The 16,046-nt window shown below is 38.7% G+C and overlaps 1 protein-coding gene across 3 annotated transcripts in view; it reads right to left on the bottom strand.

The window, feature by feature from the left end:
• WWP2 (WW domain containing E3 ubiquitin protein ligase 2) overlaps positions 1-16,046 on the bottom strand; it is a 123,016-nt gene that overhangs the window by 106,700 nt on the left and 270 nt on the right. Inside the window, exon 2 of one of the 3 annotated variants that reach the window (XM_025045297.1) lies at positions 12,416-12,504. The exons of 1 other annotated variant lie outside the window; for it this stretch is intronic. The gene's annotated coding sequence lies outside the window, so the exon portion shown is untranslated. Of the gene's footprint in view, positions 1-12,415; positions 12,505-15,602; positions 15,886-16,046 lie in introns of those variants that run through there. One more of the 3 variants, XM_015587777.2, reaches the window with a different exon arrangement.

Raw genomic sequence — 16,046 nt, 5'->3', positions numbered from 1 at the left:
CCCTATCTTATGGCTTTAAGTATCATCTGTTAACAATCCCAAGTGGCTGTGTCCGGTGTTAACCTCACGCTTGAATCTCAGATCCTCTTTGTCTATAGACAAAATTGAGCTTTTGATATCCCCCTACAAATCCGTTTCTCAGCTAATGACAAATCCTTCCATCCAGAAGCTCAGGTCAAAACTCTGGGGCTCATTTTTGCTTCCCCATTCTCTCTCACACCCCATATTCAATCTCAATAAATCCTACTGGTTCTACCTTTAAAATATGTCCAAGTTCAAACATTTCTCTCCACTTCTACTGTCACTGCCTTGGTCAAAAGCATCATGATCTCTCACCTGGATTATTGTATTTCCTGCTTATGCTGCCCTTTGTCCCCTTCGATCTAATCTCTAAATTCAGCAGTGATTTTTATTATTATTATTATATGTCATATCATATCACTCTGCTATTCAAAACCATCCAGTGGCCTCTTGTCCATCTCAGAGTAAAAGTCAAAGTCTTCAAAATGACGTTGGCGGTCCTACATGACACTCTCCCTCTCTGTGTGATACAGGCCTCTCTGACCTCACCTCCCACTTCTCTTTACCCTTACTCGCTCCCCAGCAGCTACATGGGCCTCCTCCCCGTTCCTTGAACATACCAGACATGCTCCCCTGCCAGACTTCTACCCCTCTCCCCAGAATTTTTTCTTTCTCCAGTTGTCCACATATATGGCTTATTCTCCCACTTCCTTCAAGCATTTCCTCAAATGTTGTTTTCTTAAGAGGTCTTCTCTGAACACTCTATCAACCTCAGCTCTCTACGCACTTTTTTCTATTTTACTTTTCTTTCTTAGCATTTATTACTGACATGATTCCTATTGTATTGATTTGTTGTATTTTTTGTCTCTCTCTCTCGCCCCTAGAACATAAGCTCCATGAGGGCCAAGTTGTGTGTCCCATCTATTAATCCTGTAGCACTAGTGTCTAGAAAGGTGCCTGGCTCTTACTAGGAAGTCCTAAATTTTTATCAAATGAATGAATTTGAGCATCAAGCTTCTGAAATTAAAAAGGATGTTTTGACTTCTTTAGACTAAATTTGTTTCAGTAAACAACAAAAAGATCAACTCTCCATCCGTCAGATGAGCAAGCTTTATGTACAAATTAGATGGTATCTGGCAACTTCAGGTAGAATTAAAGGTGCATATATTGTACCTCCCAGGATTCCACTCCTAGGTATTTACCAGGGGAAAATCTTCCAACAAATGCAGAAACCACCATGTTCAAAGATGTTCATCACGGCAATGTTTATAATAGCAAAAATGTGTAAACAACCCAAATACCCATCAATGAGGATTTGGATAAATTATGATATATTTATAAAAAGGAATGCTATATAGTACTTAAAATACATTAATTCAATATACATGAAAAAATCTCAAACTATAATGCTATAAGAAAATAAATTTTAAAAAAAGCAAGTGGCAGCCTAAGTATAGTATGACGGCACTGGCATACATTTGAACTAACACAAAACAATTGTATATATTGTTGTGGGCATACATAAATGGAATAAAAGTACAGAAGTATGGATAAGAAGGATCCATACAGAGTTCAGAGCAGAAGTTACCTCTAAGGTAGGAGAAGAGGGAGCAGAGGAATGGGACTAAGAAGAGACCAAGGGAACTTCAACTGTATCTGCAACATTTTATCTTTTAAAAAAAGTTCTGAAGCAAATATGGCAAAATGTTAATATTCATTAAATCCAGATGGTAGTTTTAATGACCGTTATCTTATTCTCTGAACCACTTCATATTTTTGATCTTTTTCATAATTTAACAATAATTTTAAGGAAGAAAAATGATCATATCTTGAATAATGGAGGAAAGATTAATAATTGTAAATTAAGCCAACAGGCTTTTAGTAACAGAGGTTAAAGCACTAAAAGCTGGAAATACATTATTTATAGAGTTTAAAAATAAAAAAATCTTTTAAAAAATCTTTACATTTACTGGGATTCTTTCTTTCCTAAGGCTACACAACTGAGGGTAGTTTTTAAACTAACTTCTTCTCCCTGAGCTCTAGCTATTTTTAGCTCCTGGTGGGAACTCAAGAAAATCCAAGAGAATGATACTCGAAGCCCCTACATGGCCCACTAAATGGGAGAAAGACCAAACCTCTTGATCTATACTTCGTGACTCCAAAACAAAATCAATTAGAAAAATTCTAAAGAAGGCTCAGAATAAAACCAACTGGGAAAGCAGGAGAAACAGAGTAGACGACACCACCATGTTTTTGTCCTCCAATGGCTTTCATAATTAGAGTCCATACTTTACTAACCATAATCTATGTTTTTATATGGGACTTTGTCTCTCTTTCCAGGTCCAATTAACAAGATACCACCCTGACATTACAAAGTTAATACTTTGAATTGTAAAACCTTTCCAATTATGTATAAAGAAAAATAACCATTACTACGGAAGGGAAGTCAGAGCCCATCCTGGTCAAAGTCCTTTCAACCTATTTATCAGCTTCTACCTCAGGGTCCCATACTGGACATGGGTCCTAATGAGCATGAGGTCCAAATCCCCACTACCCACTCCAGGAAGCTAATGAAACCTGAGACCCAGAATTTACTCTGCACCTATCTAGCAAAACCATACGTGGACTCAATAATTTTTTTCTCCCGATCATAGCAATGAGAAGTGTGTGCATCTAACTCACTCCAAAAAAACTGAGTTTGCACAAGCCTAGGCAGGCAGGGTGAAGAGGGAGAACAATGTTTAAAATATCCCCAAAGGTTATAGATACACAAAGAATTTCATTATTGAAGGGAGTAAGGGATATACTGGGAGGAGAAGACAAAACTGAGTCTGGCACATCTGCCCAAATTTCTTTAAAAATAAAAATAAAAAACATATTGCCCTCTGAACATAACCTCTATATAAACCTTGAAAATGTTTTTTAAAAATAATAGAGTAGAAAATATAAGAGTACATTATACATAAAGGAAAGTATCTTTCAAGAAAGTTCATTAGGATAAATGAACATTTATGTACATGTATACTGGGCCATGATATAAAACATATGTCTTACTAAAAGGTGTAGTCAAAAAAGCTTCAGAACACCCAGTCTACAACAAACCCATCTGAGGCAGGGCTTTAGATTAGAGAGGCACAAACACCACAGAACCCAATAAGCAAACATTGGGGGCCAACTAACTATTCACTCAAGAGAAAAGTTATTGGTTTATTATTCTTTTAGTGTGAGAAATTTTTCCACATGAGCTTGGATGAAAGGCATTCATTCAATCAGTCATTATTTACTGAGCGTTTATTTTGTACCATGCACTGTTTTTGGTGCTAGTGATACATCAGAGAATAAAACAGAAGGGGAAAAAAAATTGCTGCCCTACAAGGTTCTCCCAGTAAAGAGCCAAGAATGAGCCCTGGCTCTGGTAGGTGAGGAGGAAAAGGAACCACTGTGAAATATGCCCAGAGACATCTCTGTAACACAGCCCTCTTCTACCAGGGCCTTATCTCAACTGGAGGGAGGGACTTTCCCTGACTGAGGCCCCTTCTAGTCTTCTTGTCTCACTTAAAGGGGAAAGCAGTTAAAAAACACTGTAAAAGTCACAGCCCAGGAACATTGACTCACTAAAAGACTGAGATTTAATCATAAGATTACAAAATGCTTCTCCTCCCCCACACTTTACCATTATATCCAGAGTCCAATTATCAGCAAATTAGAGCTGAAGGGTGCACACTCTATTTAAGGAGTTCTTAGGGAAGACCAAGATAACAGGGGTGACCAGTACAAGGCCACTAGAGGAATCTGAGGCCTCTAGTACCTACAGTTACAGCAACTGTTAAACACAAACCAACTTTTAACTAGATTAAAATAAAACCCCAATTTAAAGACCTATTCACCTCAGTTCCCATTACCCAACACATAATAGGAAAAATTATGTTATGCTAACAGACAAGACAAAACAATGTAAAGAGACAAAGCAAACATCAGAACCAGACTCAGATATGGCAAGATTTTGAAACTGCTGGACAGAGAATTTAAAATAACTATGATTAATATGTTAAGGGCACTAATGGAAAAAGTAGACAACACTCGAGAACAGATGGGTAATGTAAACAGACACAGAAACTCTAAGGATCAAAAGAAAATGCTAGAAATCTAAAACACTGTAACAGAAATGAAGAATGCCTTAAAATGCTCATCAGTAGACTGGACATGGCTGAGGAAAGAATCAGTAAGCTTGAAGATATGTCAATAGAAACTTCCCAAACTGAAACGTAAAGAGAAAAAAGGATTAAAGAAAAAAAAGAACAGAACATCCAAAAACTGGGGGACAATTTCGAAAGATGCAAAATACACCCATAACTGAAACACCAGAAGAAGAGAGAATAAAGCAGAAGAAATATCTGAAGTAGCAATGGCAAGAATTTTCCAAAATTAATGACATACACCAAACCATAGATCCAGGAAGCTCAAAGAACATCAAACAGGATAAATACCAAACACGACAATAGTTTTTTTAAAAAAAATTACACCTAGGCATATCATTTTACCATATTCAATCTGGAGAAAACTAAACACAAAGAGAAAATCTTAAAAGAAAGCAAAGGGAAAAGAAACACCATCCCTATGGAGGAACAAAGATATTAATTACAGCAGCCTTCTTGTCAGAAACCATACAAGAAGAGAGTACAGTGAAATATTTACAGTATTGAAAGGAAGAAAAAGCCTGCCTGGAATTTTTACATCCAGTGAAGTTATCCTTCATAAGAGAAATAGAAAAGAACTTTCTCAAATAAAACCTGTCCGGCAAGAAATATTTTTTAAAAAGTTCTTCAGGGAGAAGGAAAATGATATACAGAATGACATACAGAAAAGAGCATGGGAAAAGAAATAAACAAAGCTCCACCACTGGCTTCTTTATACAATAAAAGACTGAACATAGGGAAAGGACATGTGCTGAGAGGGGATGCCAAATAGAAAATAAAAGAACTAACGATACAGGTGACAAGTGGTAGAAAAAACAAAGCAGTAAAGGAGATAGGAATTTGGGGTGAGAGTTGGAAGCAGAAATTTTAAAAGTTGTAGACAAGGAGTCTCATTGAGAAGGTGACTTTTGAGCAAAGATCTGAAGAAGATGAAGGAGGGAACTGAGGATATCTGCAGAAGAACATTCCGGATAGATAAAAAGGTCTTAAGATGTCTTAGCATGTCTTGGGAACATAAGGAACAAAGGGAGGCCACTGTGGCTGGAGGGCAATAAAGAAGGAGGACAATGATAATAACCATAGGAGAGGCAGTTGAATTTATCCTGTTAGGTAAAATTATCCTTAATGAAATACGAAATGCCTTGGAGCAGTGGTTCTCAATTCTTTCTGCACATCTGAATTATCTAGAGAGCATTTTTAAAAAAATACTAACAACCAACTCCTAACCTCAGAGATTCCCATTTGATTGGTCTCAAGTGAGGTGGGGACAGATATGTTATTTAAAGGTGCATAATATAAAGGTGATCCTAATATAAAGTTGGGGTACAAACCAGTTTTAGCATCACTGAATGAGTTTAGGCCTCAACCAATCTGAGTGCCTTGAAAGCAGGACTTTAGCTCTACCAGAATGTTTAAGGCTAAACTAAAATTATGCAAAAAAAATTAACATAGAATAATACGCAAAAGAAAAAAATGGGGCAACAATAACTCTAGGAACAGAATACTGCAGAGGAATTCTGTGTCACGAGTGGTTCCAGGGAGACTAAGCATTGCTCCACCTCCCTGATACAAACTTCCCTTAGAGTCTTCCAGGGGCTCTCAATAAACATGACAGATTAAACACACACCTCTTCTCCCTTCTCAAACCCCATCAGAAAGACAAGAAGGCAATACAAAAATATAAATCTACTAAAAAAGAATGGAAAAGGAAACAACAGAATGGCAGCAAGATTTTGGAAAATGGCAAGTAGGTTGAAAGTGAAAGCTAAATGCCTGCAATAGGGGACATCAACAAGAAGCAAGCTGCCTGCCATTGAGGAATCCCAGAAAGGGTCAATGATTGGTGGCAACAGGTACTTCTGAAAGTGAGGGCATAAGTTAAGCTAAAATAGGAAGACTGATAAAAGCTTATAAGGGAAGGAGAGCCCCAGTCTCCTCCACTCAATTCACCTAGGCAGTTACGCCTCCCTAATCCTAAACAGGAGAATTAAATTTTAGACTAACCCAGACTTGACTTAGGACACAGTTGAGGGTAGGGATGAGGCACCATTCTGATCCAAAGACATACATGAAAGTCTATATTATGAAACGTGAGAGGTCTCTGTCCCCCAATCCCACTCACCTTCCCTCAATTGGGGCCTAGCATACAGATCAGCCTGTTGGTATTTCGCTTAAATAGAAACAACTATTTGAGGAAAGCCTTAGACATAAGAGCCAGATAACAAAACAAAGAAGAAAAAACTCAATTGCTAAGGTGATCCTAAAATTCATAGGGAAGTGGAAGGGACTGAGAATAATCAGTACAATCTGGAAAAAGAAGAACAAAGTTGGAGGATTCTCAGTTTCCAATTTCAAAACTTACTACGAAGCTACAGCAATCAAGACTGTGTGGTATTGGTATACGGATGGACATACAGACCAGTGGAATAGAATTGAGAGTCCAGGTACAAACCCATACATTTATGATCAATTGATTTTAGGAGTGCCAAGACGATTCAATGGGAAAAGAATAGTAGTCTTTTCAACAAATGGTGCCAGAACAACTAGATATCCATGTGCACATGAATGAAGTTGAACCCTTACCTCATACTTTATACAAAAATGAACTCAAAATATCAAAGACCTAAGTATAACAGTGAAAACTATAAAACTCTTAGAAGAAACCATAGATATAAGTCCTCCTGACTTTAGATTTAGGAAATGGTTTCATAGATATGATACAAAAAACACAAACAAAAAAATAACCTAGATAAATATGACCTCATCGAAACAAAAATTGAGAAAATACTTGCAAATCATGTCCCTGATCAAAGACTTGTATCTAGAACATATAACTCCAACTCAACAATAAAAGACAAATAACCCAACTAAAAAATAAAACGGGCAAAGGATCTGAACAGACATTTCTCTAAAGAAAATATACAAATGACTAATAAGCACATAAAAAGCTGCTCAACATCATTAGTTACTAGAGAAATGCAAATTAAAACTACAATAAGATACTTCACACACACCATAATAGCCATAACAAAAATATATACAATAACAAGAATTGGCAAAAATTTGGAGAAATTGGAACCCTCATACATTACTGACAGGAAATGAAAAACAATAAGCAGCTTTGGAAAACAGGTTAGCAGTTCCTGTATCCAGTGTTAAATATTTAACTACCATATAACCCAGTAATTCCCTTTACTGGGTTATATGTTTACTGGGTTAACTACCATATAACCCAGTAATTCCCAGTAAAGGGAATATAACCCAGTAATTCCCAGTAAAGGGTTATATGGTAGTTAAATATTTAACACTGGGTACAGGAACTGCTAACCTGGGTACAAGTTTTCTTTTGGGGTGATGAAAATGTTCCAGAATTAGATAGTGGTGATGGGTGCAGAACTCTGTGAAAATGCTAAAATCCACTGAATTGCACATTTTAAAATGATGAATTTTAAAGCACATAAATTGTATCTCAATTAAAAAAAACTTATAGTTAGATGAAACAGAGGTCAAAGAAAACCTTAAAACAATTCACAGAGATAAGAGAAAATACTGTATCCATGAAACAAGAACAGAATGGAATTTGGAAGGAAGGAAGGTAAGAAGGAAGGAAGATAGGAAGACAGAAAGGACCCAGTTGCATGCCCAGAACAATAAATGGAAAAAGAATCACGCTAAGGCACAATGGCATGAAATTTCAGAACATGAAGACAGAGTACACAAACTTCCAGTCGTATTTACAAAAAAACAGGAATCAGAATGTCATCAGACTTCTCAGTACCAATATGAATGCTAGAATGCAATGCTTTCAAATTTTAGATAATTTCCAATGTAGAATTCTTTAACCAAGACAACCATTAATCAAGCATGACAGGAAAACAATGATATTTTCAGATTTGCAAAGTCACAAAAAAGTTGCTTCCAAAGCTGCTTTCTCAGGAAGCTACTGAAAAATATGCTCAAGGGGAATAAATGAAAAAGATGGAGGATCCTGGGTATTCACATGGGAAAGGCAAAAAGGAATTCCCAGAATGGTGGTGAAGAGAAGTCCCAGTGCAACAGCCTGGAGAGCAGCCAGTCCAGATTAGACAGTTTATAGGAAGTTGTTGTCTCTAGATGAAAGAAAGAAAACAGAAGAAATAGATTCATGATACATCTGACTGCATTGAAACAAGTATTTTATCCCATCAGAATGTTTGGGGCTGAACTAGTGATAGGTAAACAGAAAATTTAGCGTATGAAAAAAATTAGAAAATATGTAACTTTAGTAAAAACAATAGTACAAGAAAGGAAATATAATCCTTTCAACATAGCTCAGCTGTGAATAATATTCATAATCGTAAAAGCACAATAATTTAATCAAGATGTGTGATACGGGTGTAATCAGAAGATGGGGTAGAAGTGTGTATGTGGAGACTGGCTGCAAAGAGAGCTAAATCTTCATCTTCAGTGGCTAAATAACAAAAGATAAAACGGACAGGCTAAGAAATAACAGTATTAGGAACTCATTTAGAAATGCAGAAGTCAGTAGCAGAATAGAGTTACTGGTGTCAGTAGGGCCACTGGTCATTGTTTATACAGAACAAGAATCAAGAATAAGATGGGATAAAGCAAGGGACTCCTGTTGCATTGGTAAGTCTTATAATGCTATTTGACTTTAAACTATGTGCATGTATTATTTTCTGCATAAATAAAATTTAAATTCATGAAAGGAAAAGGCTTCTCTTCAAATCAGGTAATAGGATGATGTCCTTATTTAATTTTAATAAGAACATCCCACCTATATTCCATTAGTGTAGAAGGTTGAATGGTGGCCCCAACCAAAAAAATATGCCTAAGTGCTAACCCCCCTGGCACCTGTGACTGTGACCTTATTTGGAAATACCATCCTTGCAGGTATAATTAAGTTAAAAGTCTTAAGATAAGATCACCACCCTGGACTTAGATTGGGCCCAGTGCCCTCATAGGAGAAACAGGGTCGAAGACAAAGACACAGGGGAGGAGGCCATGTGAAGACTAAGGTGGAGACTGAAGTCATGCAGCCCCAAACCAACAAGTGCTTGGAGGGCTGAAAGAAGCAAGGAAGGATTCTCCCCTAGAGCCTAGAGGGATAATGGCCCTACTGACACTGTTGACACCTTCGAATTTCTCGCCTCCATAACTAAGAAAGAATAAATTTATGTTGTTTGGGGCCATCAAGTTTGAGGTAATTTGTTACACAGGTTAGGAACAGGAAACTAATATAATTAGCGGCAAGGCCTTCAATGATGTGGATTTCAATTCACATCCAGCTGAAGCTAGAAGTCTTTCAGCACATCAGCAACACATTTTGGGGCATCCCGCTCCCATGTCCACCTGCATCCAGACCCCACAGTAACTTCCTTAAGAAATAACTCTGCAGTTACAGGGGACATGGTCTTGCTGAAATAGTCTGTTTCTTAATTGTGATTCCAATACAAAACAGAATCCTATGTGTATCATTATGTTTTAATCACTTTAAAAAAAAAGGCATTTTTCATGCTCTATTTCAAAACAATCTGTTGATATCACTACTAACACAATTGATTAGTTTTTAAGAATTTGAAAATAATGTATCTATTTTAATGACAAGTGACAGAATGAAGCAAGAAGGGCTACATTAGAAGAATAAATAACAGGCAGCCTATCTTCTGCTCTTCACACCAAAGCTTTCCCATTTACCTGCTCCCTTTTACCTCACTTTCCCTTCCTACTGTTGCTAGGCCCTTCCTCTCCTTCCTACACCCTGTGATGTGGGCATGCCCCAGGTACCACTGCTGGACTCACAACCAAAAGGGTAGCAGCCCTCTGGCTCAGAGTTGGACTGTAGTATATATAACCTAACTACCAGCTTGGGACGGAGGAGAGGGGGGCAGGGAAGGGGGGTGTTATCAGCTCCACCCTGAAGAGAATAAAGAGTACTCTTCCCTAACACCTTTAATTTTAAATAAGAAAAAGGAAAAAAGCCAGCCTTTCTTACCTATAGCCCACTGGCTGTTGAAAAAGAAGAAACTATTAGCTAGGGTAGTAATTCCTGAGTCCTTCTCATTAGCCAAATTAAGCACGTCAAGGGTCCACCCACTGGCTCAGTTTCCAGAGACATCTAGAAAGACAATAAAGATCTATCGTAGTTTTTTTTTTTGTTTAAAATACTTGAAATACCTGAGGGAGAACATCTTTTATCATATTCAGCTGAGAGCATCAGAGGAAGCTGAAGAACATGCCCTGGCACCAGAAGATGAAAGACAATGGCTGCTGTTGCCCACACTAAAACCTTAACTTGACCCTCAGAACACAGAGAGTGCATTCAAAACAGGACTGGCTGATTCTTTATTTTATTATTATTGAAATATAATTCGCATACCATAAATTCACCCTTTTGAAGCATATAATTCAGTTGTTTTTAGTATATTCAGGGAGTTGTGCAACCATCACTACTAACTCCAGAACATTTTTATCACTCAAAAAGAAAACCCCATACCCATCACTAGTCACTCTTCCTTCCTCTCTGCCTGCCTCCAGCCCCTAAAAACCACCAACCTCACCAATCTGCTTTCTGTCTCTATGAATCTGCCCATTCTTGACATTTCAAATAAAGGAATCACATAATATGTGGTCTTTGTGTCTGGTTTCTTTCACTTAGCATAATGTTTTCAAGGTTCACCCATATAGCATGTTATCAGTACTTCACTCCTTTTTATGGCTGAATAATAATCTATTGTGTGGATATACAACCTTTTGTTTATCCATTTATCAGTCAATGGACAACTCAACACTTGGATTAGGATGGGTTAATTCTCAAAGCCAGGAGACTATAAAAGTCAAGGGTACCTTCAGCAGAAAGGCAGACAGAATTCTGACATGCCCCTGCCAGGCCCCTTTCATTCATCTTGTCCAGTCCTGAGCCAAGATCAGTCTTTCAACAAATGCTCATAGACACCAATCTGCACAAGGCCCTGGAATACAAAGGTGAATGTCACAGGGCCCCTGCCTTCTGGGAGCTCAGATATCTTGCTTTAAGAGACACCCCTCCTCCCCCCCAACAAGGAAACAACCACACCTCAGATTTAGCAGGTGATAGATCCTGAAAGATCTAAATTACCTGATTATTCTTATCACCCAACTTCAGCAAGAACCTTTCAGACCAGTCAATCTTTTATAGGCAAGTAGATTTAACCGCTCACTAGCCTTGACTGATATTGGACAAACTACCTACCCTCTAAACCTCAATTCACCTATAAAATGAACCTAATAGTACTTATCTTATAAGCTCACTGTAGGGATTAAATTAGTTGAGATGAAGCAGCCAGCACATAGTAAGTGCTCTTCAAGTATTAATGGCAAGCTAAACTAGTTCTTCTTGATGTTGTAATTCTAGGCTCTGGGATTCCTGAAATTCTTGACCCAGCTATGAGTAAAGAAACCACTGAACACTGATCTCGAGATGAAAGGGCCTGTATAGAAGATGAGCCAGGGAAGAGCAAAACTACTCACCAGCACCTAGATTTTATATTTAATTAGCAAACTGTAGAAACAGGCAAAGCTTCTTATTTATAGCTATAGATCCACCTGCATCTACTTCTTGAAAGATGTGGAAGAGAAGGGTCTGTTTAAAAGATTCCTCCTTTCCTTCACAATCTCATGCCTTTCCAGTTCTTTCCAACACTAATGCTTCTTTCTTGGCCTCTTTCCTTCATCCCACATTGAGTTACCTTCTACTCTGAAGGCCCATTTTGAAAAACAATCAAACGAATTTGAACTTTGCCCAATGACCAAGCACATTAAAAAGAGAGAGAGGAGGAGAGGGGGAGGTCATATCATTGGAAGTACAGTGGAATTAAAGGGCAGTAATAAAAGAGACTGGAAAAAAATGCATAAAAGAGACTGGAAAGCAGATGTCATGACAAAACAGGAAGCAAAATACATGGGTGACACAGAGGAAGAGGACCTGCCCTAAGGGGTCAGGACTGTCAAGGCTTGGTATTTGGGGTTTTTAGAAGTATTAACGCTTGACTTAAATCACTGAACATTTGTTTACAAGCTGGGTGGGAAAGGGAGGAGCAGGGGACTGCAACCTTCTAGAAAAGATTAAGTTGGTTCTTTTTAAGGAAAACAAGATCTCTTTTCTTCCTACCTTTCAGAAATTCCAGAGTCTATAATAGCCCTAAATCAAAATCACTCACAATCACTCAAAAGCAGCTCACTGATTTGATTCCATTGGGGTTTATATTCACGCACCCATTATCACGTCTTACTGATGGAAGCATCAGACCTGGAATCAGAAAACAGATTCAAATCCCAGCTCTTCCATATCTTAGCTACATGACCTCATGTGGGTCACTCCACCTCAGTAAGGGTCTGTTTGTTTTAAATTTATAAAACAATGGGATGCCTGACAAACAACATACATTCAACACATGTTAGGTAAAACCCATATTTTAAACACTAAAAACCCATTACCCATCCATCCTTCCAGACGGTCTCTTTCCCATCCTTCTTGGAAGTCTCTAAATCCGTTGCCAACCCCAAAAGCCAGACTATTTCCAGAAACTGGCACTCAAATTGATTTCAACGGCACTACAAAGATGCACACTTGGAAGAGCAGCATTCTCAAGAAAAAAGAAATCCATTAGCTGTGGTTTTCAAAAATGTCTTTAAATGAAAAGCAAAAAGGAGAGAAAATCAAGCTCCCCAAATGTAATACAATGCTTTGCTATATTTAAAATACCTACTCATATAACAGTATAAACTGAGATTTTAATTTGAAATTTAACTTCTAACAAGAAGCACTCCTCTTGGATATGTATTCACACTACTCCGTAAGTGACTTTGTCCAGTCGCTTAACTTTAAATACTGTTCACATGCTAACAGCTTCCACATGCACATCTCCAGCCCAGGCCTGTCACCAGACTTCCCTAATTGTCAACAACACATCTTCACTTAGATTTCTATAAGCATTTTGCAATCAGTGTGAACAAAACAGCCCCAAATTCTGTTCCTCCTACAGTCTTCCCCATTTCAGTTAATGACAATTCCACTCTTCTAGTTGTTCATGCCAAACACCATGGAGTCACCCCGACTCTTTTCTTCCTCTCACATCCCACATTCACAAACCCCGCTGGCTGTACTTCAAAATATACGCAGGGCCCAACATCTCTTTACCACCTCCATCACTACCACCCGGCCTATCCTTCACCTGGATCATGGCAGTAGCCTCTGAATGTGTCTCTCTGCTTCTAGCCTTGCTCCTCTTTATTCTTTCTCCCCATGGCAACAAGAGTAAACCTGTTAAAAGGCAGGATGGATCGTGTCCACTCCACTGCTCAAAACATACAATAGCCTGCAAGGCCCTCCACCACCTGCCCATCTCTCTCCTTACCCGCAACACCTCTCTGACCTCATCGTCCTCATGCCCACTCATTCGCACCCATCCAGCCATTGGCCTCCTGGCTGGTGCACAAACCTTCCAGGAGTACCTGTCCTTAGGGCTGTTGAATTTGCTGTTCTCTCTGCCTGAATCACTATGTCCCCATTCAGCCACACGGCTCCTTCCCTCACCTCCTTCAAATCTTCACTCAATTGTTAACCTCTTAGGAAAGCTTCTCCAAGGACCCTAATTCAAAAGTGCCACCCTAGCAACATTCCACATCCTGCTTCCCTGCTTTATTACAATATAATATGCATTTTACTTGGTTTCGTTTATTGTTCTTTTCTCCACTAAAATTTAATATCCACAAGGGCAGGATTTTGCCTTTTTTATGTACCACATTCCCTGTGTTTACAACAGCACTGTCCAGTATAATTTTTAATTTAATTATATTTATTGTAATGTAAAAACATCATTGAGATATTTTACTTTTTTCACACTAAGTCCTCAAAATCTGGTATTTTATACTCATAGCATATTTTCAGTGCTCAACAGCTCCATATGGCTATTGGCCACCCTGCCAAACAGTGCAACTCTAGAATAATGCCTGCCATAGATTAAGGACTTATATTCATTGAATCAAAGAATGTTTTCCCAGAAAGAGGCAGCTATAATAGAGTTTTCTAAATTTCAATTGCATTCTACATTCACAATTTTTGCTGTGATCTATGTACTATTTTTTCCTTAAAATGTCATGCTTTTTATACTTAAAAAACTTTAAGTAAAATTTTATATTGCTTCAATGAATGGAAAAGAACAGGGCTAAGGATAAAAGGCCTGGGCTTGAGTCCCTGTTCAGTCATTCACTAGCTCTGGACTCTAAAGCAAGGACCTTACTAAGCCTCCATGTTTCTCCATATGTAGAAATAGGGACAATACCAACCTTCATAGGACCGTGGTGAAGATTAAATGAGATGTTGGTATAAGTGCTTTTAAATGGGATAGTCATTAATTAAGAGACTCAGAAGCCAACCCAAGCCTTTTTCCCAGGCCTATCTTCTTCACGTGGACCAATAACAGAAAACAGCAAGTCTAAGAGCCCAGATTTGGGTTCAAATCCCTTGTCCTCCACTTACAGATATGTAACCTTTAGAAATTCACTTACTCACCAAACATTTACCAAGTGCCCACAACATGCCAGGGACTAACCTAGTGGCCAGATAACCAAATAAAATATGACCCCTGCCCTGAGCGATCTGCAATCTAAAAGAGAGAAAGAGACCAGTAAAAAAGAAAAAAAAAAAAAAAAAAAGCAATAAATTGTTAAAAACTCAAGTCATCACTCTTATGTGTTTGTTCATTGTGAAATGAGAATAGCACCTTCCCAACCTGGGCTTCCACAAAAATCAAGGCTGCTACAAAAATCAATTTCAATGTTTGTCAAATATTCCAAAAACTTGACCTCATAATACATTAGCAAAGTACTTTTTCCCTACTTGTCACCTAAAATGACTCCGGTTCCTGTGAATGTCCAATCTGAACATTCACTCCAGTTATATCGCATCCGTGAAATTCATTTCACTCATGCATATCTATCTGAGTAAACACGAAGAAAAAGAGGATAAGTTTTTCACACAGGTATTTAATCTCAAAATCATGATCCAGGTCATAGTTCTAAGGAACACAACACGGACCTCTCGGTCACCCTACATAGTTACACTTTGTCAAGATAAGCAGTCACATGGTAAGAGAAACTGAATAATTTAAAATGAAGAGGAAGTCACAAAGCAGTACAGGTAGAAACTCTGTCCAAGGTTCCAGCAGTCACTGTGTTGCTGAGGTAATGCTGAGCTACGAGGTGCTCAACAGTTTAGGCTAAAAGCCATATTTTAGGGCCAAAGTGCTCACACTCTTTTCTGCAGTTCAGAAATTGATCTAACTTCGGAAAATCTCAAAGAAACATGATCAGAAGGGCTAAGTTCCCAAGAAGTGGAAACCTTACCCAAGTGGCTGTGACGAAAGCAAGATTCTGTGATCTATCCTGAAGTTTAAAAACTGAATGGGACCGAAATCAAAGTCTCGGGTTACAACCATTTCCAAAGAGGAAAGAAGGAAGAGACTCTCAGATGGATTTCAGGCAGTATCTTCTTGAATTCTCCTTTCCCTCCATGTCCTATGCCCATTGTCGAGCGCAAGTTGCCCCTTCCTCCTGTCCCGACCCTTCCATAAAGGTCACCCCTCTCCACCCCTGGCTTCTAAACTCCCTTCCACTTCTGTCCACCACCGTATCCCTGGCTTGCTGTCCACCACCGTCCACCACCGTATCCCTGGCTGCCTCCGCGCCCTTCTCGGAGCAGCTCCAGCGCACAGCCCGCGGCGCGCCCACCCGGCTAAGGCGGGAGTCGAGACACCCCTCCTCGGAGGCCGGAACCGCCGCGCCAGGCCC

The sequence above is a fragment of the Pteropus alecto genome, unplaced genomic scaffold (assembly GCF_000325575.1).
Source record: "Pteropus alecto unplaced genomic scaffold, ASM32557v1 scaffold42, whole genome shotgun sequence".
NCBI lineage: Eukaryota > Metazoa > Chordata > Mammalia > Chiroptera > Pteropodidae > Pteropus > Pteropus alecto.
Note: the sequence above shows the minus strand (reverse complement) of the source record. Positions and strands in the feature narration are given on the sequence as shown.